The sequence below is a fragment of the Capra hircus genome, chromosome 2 (assembly GCF_001704415.2).
Source record: "Capra hircus breed San Clemente chromosome 2, ASM170441v1, whole genome shotgun sequence".
In the NCBI taxonomy this organism is placed as follows: domain Eukaryota; kingdom Metazoa; phylum Chordata; class Mammalia; order Artiodactyla; family Bovidae; genus Capra; species Capra hircus.
The window spans coordinates 31,058,879-31,071,239 of NC_030809.1; positions in this window are offsets into that span (position 1 = coordinate 31,058,879).

The following is a 12,361-nucleotide window of genomic DNA, read 5'->3' on the forward strand; positions in this document are numbered from 1 at the left end:
CCAGGGATGCTTAGAGGAGACCCAACGTCCATTCATCCCTTGGCCACGCACCTGGAGGGCAGGGTGCTGACTACTCTGGGTGAACCAGCTGCTTGAAAGATGAAGGGAAGGCTGGAGGTTGCTGAGCCACGTTCCTGGGAACAGGAAGACATAGGAGACCTGCCTTCCTGTTCTCAGAGCAGGGCTACTTGTGTGTAGACGGACCAACAGGAGTAGCTACACAGAGGGAAGGGGTTATGGCTCCCGATGAGGCTGAACCAGCCAGGCGGGGAGAGAAGGTCCGTGTGGTGGGTGGGACAGGCAGTCTGGCCAGCACTGAGGCCTCATGGGAGACCTGGCCTGGCTCTTTCTCTAGCAGTCTCTGAAACACGAGCTGGCACTGTGTCCCAGCAGCTGGCTTCCCATCGCCCAGTCTTTTTCTCTATTTTCTTTCTCTGAACCCTCCTCTGTCTGCCACCACTCACCTACTCTTAAGTCACTGCATTGGGAAGAGATTGACAGCCCCTGGAGCGAAGGACACCCAAAACCTGCAAGCATACCATCCCTCTGCCTACCCACACACATTCTGCCCCATTTATTTGCACGTCCATACCCAGAATGCCCTGCTGGTCCATGCCAAAGCCGTTAGACACATTAGACGGTCCTTGCCAGGGTCTGGAGACTGGAGTTGGCAGAGTTAGGCATCCCTCAAAGGGCGATGTGTTTACTTTCATGTAATTGAAATTGGGAATGAGTTGGTTTGCCTGCACCCTCAGTCCCCTTGGCTCAGATTGGCATGGGGCAAAAAGAAAACCAGATGCAACAAGAAACAATCTTTAAAGCCATGGGACCAGCTTTCAAGGTCCACATGCTGCTCACCAAGTTCATCCACCAGCCCAGACCTTCCACGTTCTAGCTCAGCCCAGCCGTCAAGAGTGTGGCCTCTCTTAATTTGGGGTTTCAAGAGAAGTTTTCAGAATCCAGATTCAGGATATTTTTCTACCCCTTTCCCTTCATTTCACAGTGCAACAGCTTCCTCTTTGGGTTCAGAGAGGCCTAGAAACTTGCAAAAACTGCACCCGGGCCTGATGAGCCCCCAGCCTCGGTCCCAGGGTCTCAGAGTACCCCCCCAAAGCTGCTGCTCCAGAGGTATCTGTTCATAGTCCCAGAGGGCAGCCAGGGGAAAACCTGCTTCCTCAGGGTCAGTGAGGAAGGAGAGGCAGGCAGCAGGTGGGAACAAGCACCAGGACAACATCCGGAGAACAATCAGAAGAGAGGATGACGCGTATGTGTGTAGGAAGTGAGAGGGAAGGGGTAGATATTAGAGAAGAATACGAAAAAGAGCAAACAGAACAAAACCTCATGTTCTGCTTCATCCAAAAAGGCTTCTTTTGTGCAGCGTGTATCAGATGCATCTGCCCCTACGGGAATGGAAAGTGCACCGTCCCTGACTCAGATTTTTTTTTTATATTTTATGTATTTATTTATTTATTTTTGGCTGTGCTGGGTCTTCATTGCTGCACCCCGGCTTTCTCTAGGTACAATGAGCGGGGGCTACCCTTCACTGCAGCGCACAGGCTTCTCACTGCTGTGGTTTCTTTCGCAGTGGAACTCGGGTTCTAGGTTTCAGTAGCTGTGGCACTGGGTTTGTGGTGCATAAGATGTGGAATCTCCTCAGACCAGGGACCAAATCCATATCCCCTGCATTAGCTTAGCTGCATTGGTGGTTAGCTTAACCACTGGACCACCAGGGAAGTCCTTCAGGCAGATATTAAATAGCTGGACGATCCATTCATTCGATTCAACCTAACTTGCTCACTGAGTTGTCTGACACCACGGTGGTTAACTGGGGACGCACAAATGAAAGATGTGACCTCTGCCAGGTGGTCCCCGCGCATGTCAGCCTCGCCGGTAGGGGATGACTGCTTTCTGGGTGTCAGGGTGGGTCCCCCTGAGTCATCCATGCTCCCTTGTCAGGGCGGTAGCAAGCCTAACAGCCCAGGGGTAAGCGTGGACTCTGAAGACACAGGGTTCATGTTCAGCAGGAGGTTCTGCTGCTTTTGAGCTGAGGGATCCTGGTCAAGTTCCTTACCTCTGTGCCCCAGCCTCCTCACCCGCTAAACGGAGCTGATAACAGAACCCACTCGTGTAACTGAGATGAGAACTGAATGAGTTAACACATGTAACGCTCTCCACACAGTGTCAAGCACTCAATAAACATTTAGCTATTGTTATCATTGCAGCTTGCCGCACATATTAACAAAAGTCATTGCCAAGCTTCACGGAGCCACAACTGAGGCCACAGACCTGAGCAAAGCTAAACGGTTTTTACAAGAAACTAGGCCATGAATCTGACCTTCTTGCCCAGGGCTCTAACCAGGTAAGTACAAGAAAAGGAGCACTTATCATGTGTATAGACCATGGGATAAATTGATTATTAGAAGAGTGATTGGCCAGGAAGTAAGAATTTCATATCTTAACATTCAGATGAAAGGTCTGCTCTGGATCCCTGGATTTCGGCCACCTCCTGGCTATGGGTTGGAGAGCACATGAGGCAGGAAGGGGGTCACAGACAACTTTCTGAGATAGTGCTCAGGCGCAGACCCAGAAAAGGCAAGGGTCCTGACATGAGGTCAGTGTAACTCCAGACCCTTGAGAAAGGTAATTGGAGGGAGCATTGATCAAAGTCTCACAACCTTGACACCGCCCTCTCCTTGGTGTCTTCCCACTTGCCCTTCCCCATCCCAAGCCTCAGGGTGGGGTCAGAGACAGACAGATTTGGAGAGCTGAGTCCCAAGTCCCAGGAAAACCCCTTCCTCTATTCCCCAGGATTAGATGATTAGGAGGAGAACAAAGGAGCAATTCACCAGCGGATTCTGCAATTCTCCCACGTCCGACTCAGCAACCGCTGAGTTCTCCCCAACTCAAGTGGCTGGAGAGAAGGTGGGGGCCAGCTGGCTGGGCTGAAACAGCGTCTGTACAGATGCCTCTCCCAGAAACACTCCAATGCCTTCTGTGCATACAGCTTGCAGTAGAAGGGAGTGTGTGTGTGTGTGTGTGTGTGTGTGTGTGTTCAGGTTGCTCCACAAAAAATCAGAGATGAGGGACATAAGTGCCGAATCTTGGAAGAAAACCTTCCATAGATCCTCTGTTTGGAAAGATGCCTGAATTCCACCCAGTTTTCTTAAATCCAGAAGACAGCCAATCACCAGGCTGAACGACTGATACAACCCAAGGGCCCCTCCAACTGATACATACTCTGCAAAAGATACATTTTGAAACCTTTGGAAAACAGAGAGAAAAAATTTTTCCATAATTTCATCATGGGTAGTACTTAAGGTATATTTCTTTCAGTTTTTTTCCACAATACTTGTAACTATCATCCAATTCAGTCTTCACTGGTGGCTCAGATGGTGAAGAATCTGCCTGGAATGCAGGAGACCCGGGTTGATCTCTGGGTCAGGAAGATTCCCTGGAGGATGAGATGGCAACCCACTCCAGTATTTTTGCCTGAGAAATCCCATGGACAGAGGAGCCTGGCAGGCTACAGTCCATGGGGTCATAAAGGTTGGACATGACTGAGTAACTGGACAACAGTCAACAAATTCACAACCAATTCTTTCTCAGTCCTGTGATATCTTCTTGTTCCTATCATTTTATCACAAGCAGTTTTCCATGTGATATATTCTTCCCATCCTGGCTTCTTATCAACTGGAGCCCAATTTGAGGACTGGTTGGTGAAGGGGTTCAGGGTGATTTTAAAAAGGGGCAGAAAACCAAAAGAGAGCTTTGGTTTGTGTGTTTAAGCTCTTGAAAGGCTACTTCCAAACACAACAGGGAAGGCGCTGTCTTCTCCATTGCTTTACAGTCTGAATAAAATAAGAGGAAAGCAATGAATGCTGAAGCTGTGAAGGAAATCATGTTAAATCATATTAAGATGATTATACTCTAAAGTGGATTAAAGTTCCCTGGATCTTTCTGTCCAGGGTGGACTGTGGTCACTCCTTTCTGGGTTCCAAGAGATGCACAAAATGTGGCTCCTCTTACCAAGAGGATTCAGTATTTGAAGGTTTTTAATGGACCCTTTCTTCAGTTCTTATTTTCCACTGTAAATTAAATTCATATACATTCTCATTTCCTAGAACATACCTTCCCACCTCCTAAACATCCATGCCCTCTCTTTCTCCTCTTTTTACAGACTGGGCATGTTCCAAGGAGGTGGCATAGAGGGAGTCTTAAAAATATTTTTTAAGCTTTTCCTCAGGAATTGAAGACTTCTTGGCAAGCATAACTTTTAGCCAGGGTGAGGGTATCCTGTTTCACAAGTCCTTAGTTTCTACCCTCTTATCCTTTAGACAGAAATGCCGGAAAGGAGCTTGATGAGATGTCTGAAGCAGAAGGGTGTTGATTTAACAAAAAGAGGTGTTCCTTAGGTTAAGAAGCAGTTGCTGCTTTGTCGGGGAATAACTATTGGAGAGGTGACGGTCCATGCGGGAGAAGGAACAGAGAAGCTTCCAACCTTAGCTCATAGAGTTGAACATCCTGCCACTCAACTCCCTGGTTGATCCATAGAGCGGGGATGGAACACCAACAGCCAGACCCTCCCCACTCTCCAGTCTCCAGAGAGGTGTCAGCTGTCACCAGCTGGGTCCAAGTACAAAGGACCTCAGCTCTATGGGGTCCTCATGGCGCAAGCTACCAGTTGCCCTGGCACAGTTTTGCCATGACCCACAGAGTTCAAGGAAGAATAAAGATGGTGGCAGTTCCCTGGTGGTCCAGCGGTTAAGACTCAGTACTTTCATTGCTATGGGTCTGGGTTCAATCCCTGGTCAGAGAACTAAGATCCCACAAGTGGCATGGTGCAGCCAAAAAATAAATTTAGAAAATAAAAATAAAATAAAGATGGGAGTGATCACAGTTTGGAAGAAAAGAGGTTCTTCTTGCAAGATTAGTTGCCTAAAGGCCTAGGATGAGAGGAGAAAGGAGAATATTTCACGGCTACGCAGTTATCATTGGCAATTTGGGAAACTGACTGATACCATTAATAAGCGGTCCCCGCCACCTCCTTCTTTTGGAAGGCCTATTCCCAGCTTGGCTTCTGGCTTCAGTGTCTGAGTTCTGAAGCCCCTCATCCAGCTTCTCAGGGGAGGTGCCCTCCTGACTAAGGATGAAGCAGGGAGTGGGAGATGAGGGGTGAAGCAGATAGCATAGTCTCATAAACAGCCCCAGCAAAGCTGAAGACAAAAGCCAACGTCATCCTCCAGCTTGCAGAGCCAGTAACAGCCCCATCTGGAAAGATGCCGTTGCAAGCCCTAAGGGGCTGGGGAGGCTCAACAGTGCGGGGAGAAGGAGCTGGTGATTCTTTCAACAAAATTTCCAAGTCATAACATACCAGTAATTGGAAAAAAGAACCTCAAAGCTCATCTCAAAAATTCCTCCTTCTGAGATGAAGGCATCCAGGTTTAGTCAGCCTAAATGGTTTCTCCAAAGTTCAAGCCGGAGCCAGGATTGCAGCCACAGTGTTTTGAATCGAGCCCTCGGCTTATCTTTGTTACTACATGTTTACCTTCTCACCACCAGCGTGAAAGCCCTCCATCCTCTCCTGTAAACAATGCCAGATGCGTCTTGCTTTAGAGTGAGGATTATTTCCCCTGCAGCAGGTGGGAAAGCGTGCTGCAGAGCAGAACATCAAGTCTCTAGGGTAATTCTCAGCAAAGGGACAACTGGCCAAGAAATAAAGAAAGAGCAATGACATCCAAACAGTTGGAACCAGGAAGGTTAAAAGTTTAGGGTGGTGATGTTGTAGGAAAAGCTTAAGAATGCTTCTGCTCCAGGCAGAGCCAAAAATGTAAGCATTCGTCTTCTGTGCTCCCAAGTTTCCTTTTCTCTGCCTTTGTCCCTCTCAGACATCAAGCTCCTCTTCCTCATAAGCAACATTTGTTTTTCAGGAAAGATGTTAATGAAGGCATCCGCTTAAAGTAGAATTGACTGAACATTCTCTCAGGCAGATTCTCTAAGATGTCAGAGCTAGAAGGGACCAAGACTCACACTGCCAAGCTAGAATGGGGAGTGGGTAACGTTTTTAATCTAGAAGCTAAATACTAGGTATCAACATCACCCACGCTCTGGACCAAGGATATAAATCTAAGCACTTCTCAGCCTGTCCAGCATATAGCAAGCCCTCAGCAGAGGACCATAACTCAGGGCTTACCCCAACTCTGCCTCCCTTCTCAGGAGAGCTTGACCTAGGTAGGTATTTGAAAGATCAAACATTATTTTGTGCATATATCCTTTCAGGATATTCTGCCACCAGCTTTACCTCTGGTCACCCTACGGATCTGGAACCACATCCCGTCCAGGACATCATTATCCGTCTTCTACTGGAACCCAGGGCGAATCAAGATGGGACAACATATCTCTCTCCTCTTTCTTGGCCACCTCAATAGCACTCCACACTGCAATTATATGCACATGGCTTTGTTGGAGAATTAGGGAAAACTCAAAAGGAAATGGTCATTTAGACTGGTCAACCTTTGAGTGAACTATGAACGTGGAGTCTCTCTTTCAGCTCCCAAGGGACAGCATCTAACAGTTAGGCTTCCACAAGAAAGAGCTCCTCTGTGCAGGTCTGCCATATATTGCACAGCGAGCACCATTCACGTAACAGTGTAGCGCCTCCTTGTCCAGGGCCTGGTCCACACAAATAGAAAAGCAGCTTCGCCTCACCCCTACGTGGACCCCTCTGCACGCAGGTTATTCACATGGCCTTTAAACACTACTTCTTCAAGTCTCTGTGTCCTAAATGCTATTCCTCTTCAGGAACCTTTCTCTCCTTTGCATACACAGAGATGCCAGCTCGCTAAATCATTCCTATGGTTTACAATCTCATGTACAGCTATGGGGGCTTCCCTGGTAGCTCAGTGGTTAAGAATCCACCTGCAATGCAGAAGACTCAGGTTCAGTCCCTGGGTCAGGAAGATCCCCTACAGGAGGGCATGGCAACCCACTCCAGTACTCTTGCCTGGAGAACCCCATGGACAGAAGCGCCTGGCGGACTACAGTCCACTGTGTCACAAAGACTCAGACTCAGCTATAGCAACTGAGCACACACACGCAGGTACAGCTATAGGTGAGGCTATGTGGTCAACATCAATGGTTGGTCATCACTGAGTCTCAAATACTGTAGAAAAATGGGGTCCAGTCCCGCAAGCAGTGAATATGGATCCTCCGATTCTCCTACTAGGCAGAGCTGTCCTAAAGGTAAACATTAAGTACAGGAGAGGAGGAAAAAGGGTCCTATACAAACCACAGTGGATAAGATCTCTAGCTCTACCCTTATGGTCAATGGGCACCCACAGCTGTGCAACAAGCATTTGGTTTCTTAGGGGCTCTCTCCCATGGACAGCCATGCCCACAAAATGGCTACACTGGGACATATGTGTTTCTTCGTCAAGTGAAAAAACTTTAATAATAACCTACATGACTCCCCAGATAGTAGAATCTGTCTCTAATACATGCATTCTCAACCGGGGATATATCACTGTGAACATTAGTTCTTAGGGGGATTAAAAATATCTTAGACATTACAATGATTTGGGCCTTCAAAAGGTTAAAGCATATAAAAATACGCAGAGTATACAGCAAAGGAAAAGAAGTGATGAAAAAACCGATGCTTAGAAAGACTACTTGCATCCATGCATGCTAAGTTGTTTCAGTCATGTCTGACTCTATGCAACCCTTTGGACTGTAGTCCGTCAAGCTCTTCAGTCTATGGGATTCTCCAGGCAAGAACACTGGAGAGGGTTGCCATGTCCTCCTCCAGGGCATCTTCCCAACCCTGGTATCGAACACGCATTTCTTATATCTCCTGCATTGGCAGGTAGGTTCTTTACCACCAGCGCCGCCTGAGAAGCCCAAAAAGGCCACATAGCGGAGTAATAACAAGAAAACTTGGGAAATATTGCTCTAATAGAGGAGAAAAATGGGCATGAAGGAAAGTTGCCAGTTCTAACTGCTATGATAGTTATCATCATCATAATTAAAAACATTTTGTATGCATGCCCTAAATTAATCCTCCTGACAATCTCCAGGAAGAAGGACTATTATAGTCATTTAAGATGATGAAATAGCTTTAGAGGTATTGTCCAAGGCCACACAACTAGCACCTGGCAAAGGCACGATTCCAGCCAACTTCTGTCTGACTCCAAAGTCCATGGTCTCAGCCATCCTCGAATGCTGACTGCATCGTTCGCCCAGTAGAAGGAAGGTTGGCAAGAGAACAACCCATCTTTAGACTCTACCATCTACTCCATCAGCTCAAGTCTACCTCTAAAACCGTGGAGGACAGTTAAGTTCTAAGGAAGGAGACAAACAAGTCTGGGGAAACTCTGGGTCGAGTTGAGAATGAGAAGGGAGGAAGGTGGCCCCATTCTCCCCTGCATCTGCCTCCTCTTCCTCTACTGGAAGACATGGAGCCACCAGGACCAGGATCCTGGAATCTGGGGTAAAGAGAGAAGTGAAAAGGGAGGAGGGTGGTCCCTGCTGTGAGCTCAGTTACTACTGCTGAAACCCAGCGCAGGGCTGCAGCCAAGCCCCAGGGATAGGGTGACCTCTATACAAACAGAACTTCCCTAGGCAGCGCTTCTGCAAATATAAACACAGATTCACCACGTGATGGGTTCAACCAGTTCATGTAAACACTAAAGGGAGGGAAAAAAAAAAAAAACTCAAGGGAAAAAATATGCTCCAACAAGATGAAGCAGGGTCCTGTGACTCAGAGAGTGGAAGGTCAAGAACTAAAGGGCTCAGAACCCGCCAGGCCTGCAGTAAAGCCACAGAGATGCTCTTGCTACTTGGGCACAGGGAGCCTTGATCCCCCCACACACAGTGTGGGAAAATCTTTGTCAGGAGCAGTGAAATGGGTGGCTTTCCATGGATATCTGAAGCACATTGGGTTAGACTTTCCATGGAAAACAGAGGGTAGTCCTGAAGCAGGAGGGCCTATAGGTAGACATCAGGAGGACTTCCCCATGGCCAGGTGTCTTCGTGGAAACAAGGTGCCTCAAGAGCTCTATCTAAGCTTGGGAAGAGTCGACTGCTCAGAAGCAGGGGATGGATGGGATAAATTCTGAACAGCACACCCTTCCTCCCTATGCCCATACCCCTGACCCGGTTGTTTGTACTGATGAAGAGAAGCTCTCCACCACACCCCCATGCCCTCAGGAAGAATGCTAGCAGAGTATCTGGGTGTTTTGCAAACAATCCGCGCTGCCCCAGTAAGAAGAGCCAGCTCTCCAAAGCATTTGCAAATACCCTGTTCTCCTGGGCCAGGAGAGATTTGACAACACTGCAGCTCGGTCTTTCCAAGACATCCATTAACCTAAAATAAACCAGGCAAGGTTGGCAGATGGACCCCATGGCCGGTGCGGAGGCAGGATGCTGTGTACTGGGGCTATGGCCTCCCCAGCGTTTCCAGAAGAGGCCGCAGAGCTCAAGGATGTCCCAGTAGTCAAGTCGGCCAGAAGTCTCTGACTCTGGACTGAACCAAGGGGACAGTGGGTTCCACTCTAGGACCTACCACCGTGATGGGGTTCATTCAAGCAGAAATAGCCTCCTATATAGCTCAGCAGGGGACCCAAGGGCCCACCTGACTCAATGGGAGCTGAAAAAACACCAAAACGCAGTTCAGTACAGGAATGGAGGAGGGACAAAGGGAGGGAGACCTGAGTAGGCCCAGCCCAGAGGAGAATGAAAGGGCCTGGGAGGCAATAAAAAGAGAGAATAAAGACAGGTGGATTTCAATGTTTAACAGCAACAAACCCTTGTCTGTATGTACTTATCGCAAATGTTTACTTTCATATTATCACATGCAGGCATGTAGAACCATATATAGGGGCCAAATCAATAACAGATAAGTCTTACAACAACAGAAGATATTTGGGGCAACCAGTCCCTGGCCCCACGGCTTCTTATCTGTACAGCCTTGGGCGAGTAACAGAACTTCTCTGTATCTAAGCTTTAGAATGGGATTAAGAATAGTGCATATCTCATAGAGTAGTTATGAGAATTTAAGAAGTTAATATTTGCGAAGCACTTAGAACAGTGCCTGGCACATATCAAGCATTACTAGCATTTGTTAAACACACAGAGACTCAAATGAATTTGCTTAGCATTTAATGCCTAACCATTCCTCACTCTATTTTCTCTCATTTATTTACTCAATAAATATTAATTGGGTGCCGACTACATGTCAACTTCTATGCTGATATTGCAGCTGTAAAAATGAGCAAAAATAACCATGACTTACCCACTCTTCGGGCTCAGAGTCTAAATGCCACTCTTTGGATGAGCTTTACCCCCAAGCACCTCCAAATCCATGTCAGGCTAAACTAGCCCAGCCCCGGATCGTATCTTGCCTAGGGGCACACAGCCCTGAATGCAGGATCTGAAAAGGAAAATTGCTGGTGGTTTTACAGCTGACCCAGGCTTGTGTGCAGGAGAGAAAATCGCTGGAGTCACCGGAATGAGCCCCAAATTCTGGAATGCAGATGGCACCAACCCAAGCTGAGCTGGGTGGCAGTTTCAGCAGATTACCTTCCTAGTAACCATGCCAGCTTCTAGCTGACCTTCCTCCACTGTAGAGGCTAAAACCCCAGAAATTACATTTCTCAGATGTCCAAGCAGCTAAGGTTGGGGATGCAGCTTGGGACCTATTAACCATATACACTCGTTTAAGACTTTGATTTGAAATCAAATTATGAGGGAAGAGAGGATCCATGTGGGATGTATATTCAACTGCAGCAGACTGGAGCAAAGGCAGGGGCGGGGTGAGAGCAGCCGGCTGTGGCAATGCTAACTTTCTGACCACAGAAGAGGCAGCAGGTCCCATGGGGGTGCAATTCTGCAGTGTGGTTTAGGCGTCATTCCTGAAAGCTCAGCCTAGAAACCTTTTCTTCAGCATTCTTCTTGGCCCGTGATGTATCTATGCATGCCCTCCACGTGTGCATTCTCAGTTGTGCGCAACTCTTTGAGACCCCATGGACTACAGCCATGTTGCTGGAATGGTTTTCACTTTTGGCGACTAGAAATGGGAGAGCCTATTTAGAACTGACCATCCCTAACAATGTAATTATGGTTCAACCAAAGCCTAAACCTAATGAGAAAACTGTATTCCCTAAGGAAGCGGTCCCCAGACCCCGAGCCAAGGACCCGTGCTGGTCTGCACCCAGGAGGTGAGCAGCGGGCAAGCAAATGAAGTTTCATCTGCTGCTCCGCTTCATCGTTCCCCATTGCTCACATTACTGCCTGAACCATAACCCTAACCCTAACCCTAACCCTAACCCATCCCGTAACCCACACTCGCCACACCCCTGGAAAAACTGTCTTCCACAAAACCAGCCCTTGGTGCCAAAAAGGTTGGGGACCGCTGTCCCCAAGGGACAAAGATTGAAGACACCAGTTTCTCTAGCCTTTGGCCAGCACCAACAGTAGGAGCTGGCATGAGATTCAACAAATCCCGCCCGGGCGTTTGTCTTTACAGTAAGCTTCCCTGCTCCAGACAGAGAACAGTTTGGAAGGTTTTAGCTGCACAGGGCACAATGAAGTAGTAAATTTACACAAGGAAGTAGTAAAGGAAGAGATGGCTATAACACTGTATTCTTTCTCCCCTGAGCGCTCAGTCATGCAGGACTTTCTTCTCTCAAACACATCAAGTGTATCCACGCCCCAGGACCTTTGCACTTGCTGTCCTAGCTTCTGGAAGTGACTTGCTATCATATTGCCCTACTCTATCTTTTTGTAGCTCTCATCAGTTACTTTATTGCTTTATTTGTGTGTTGATTATGTGTTTTCCCCCATTAGACTGTAAGACTATGGAGGTCAGGAGTTCTGACTTGTTCACGCTGAGTATCCAGACTGTAAAACATGCTCGGCACACAGTAGGAGCTCCAAAACAAATCTGTTGACTGACTGATTTGTTCACTGACTCTTCATCCCTCAAACCTACTTCCTAAAGATCAGAGGGGGAATTGCCTAGTGGTCCAGTAGTTAAGACTCTGTGCTCCCACTGCAGAGGACGCAGGTTCAACCCCTGATTGGGGAACAAAGTTCCTATATGCTGCGGGGCGCAACCAAAAAGGAAAAATAACAGAACAAAACAGAGCCATTTGAGTCAACTGAAAGGGCCCAGGCTTTGGGGTATGAATTAAATCCCAAGTACATCTTGAGAACAAAAGGGGTTCATGGGTTAAACCCTAAAGGTTAACGGCAGGGAATCTTTCTCCCTTGAGAAATTAATAAGTTAAATCAGATGGAAATAAATTTAATCTTCTCCTTCTCCCCTTATTATCCTAATTGGTTTAATTTTGTGGCAACTTTTCAGCAT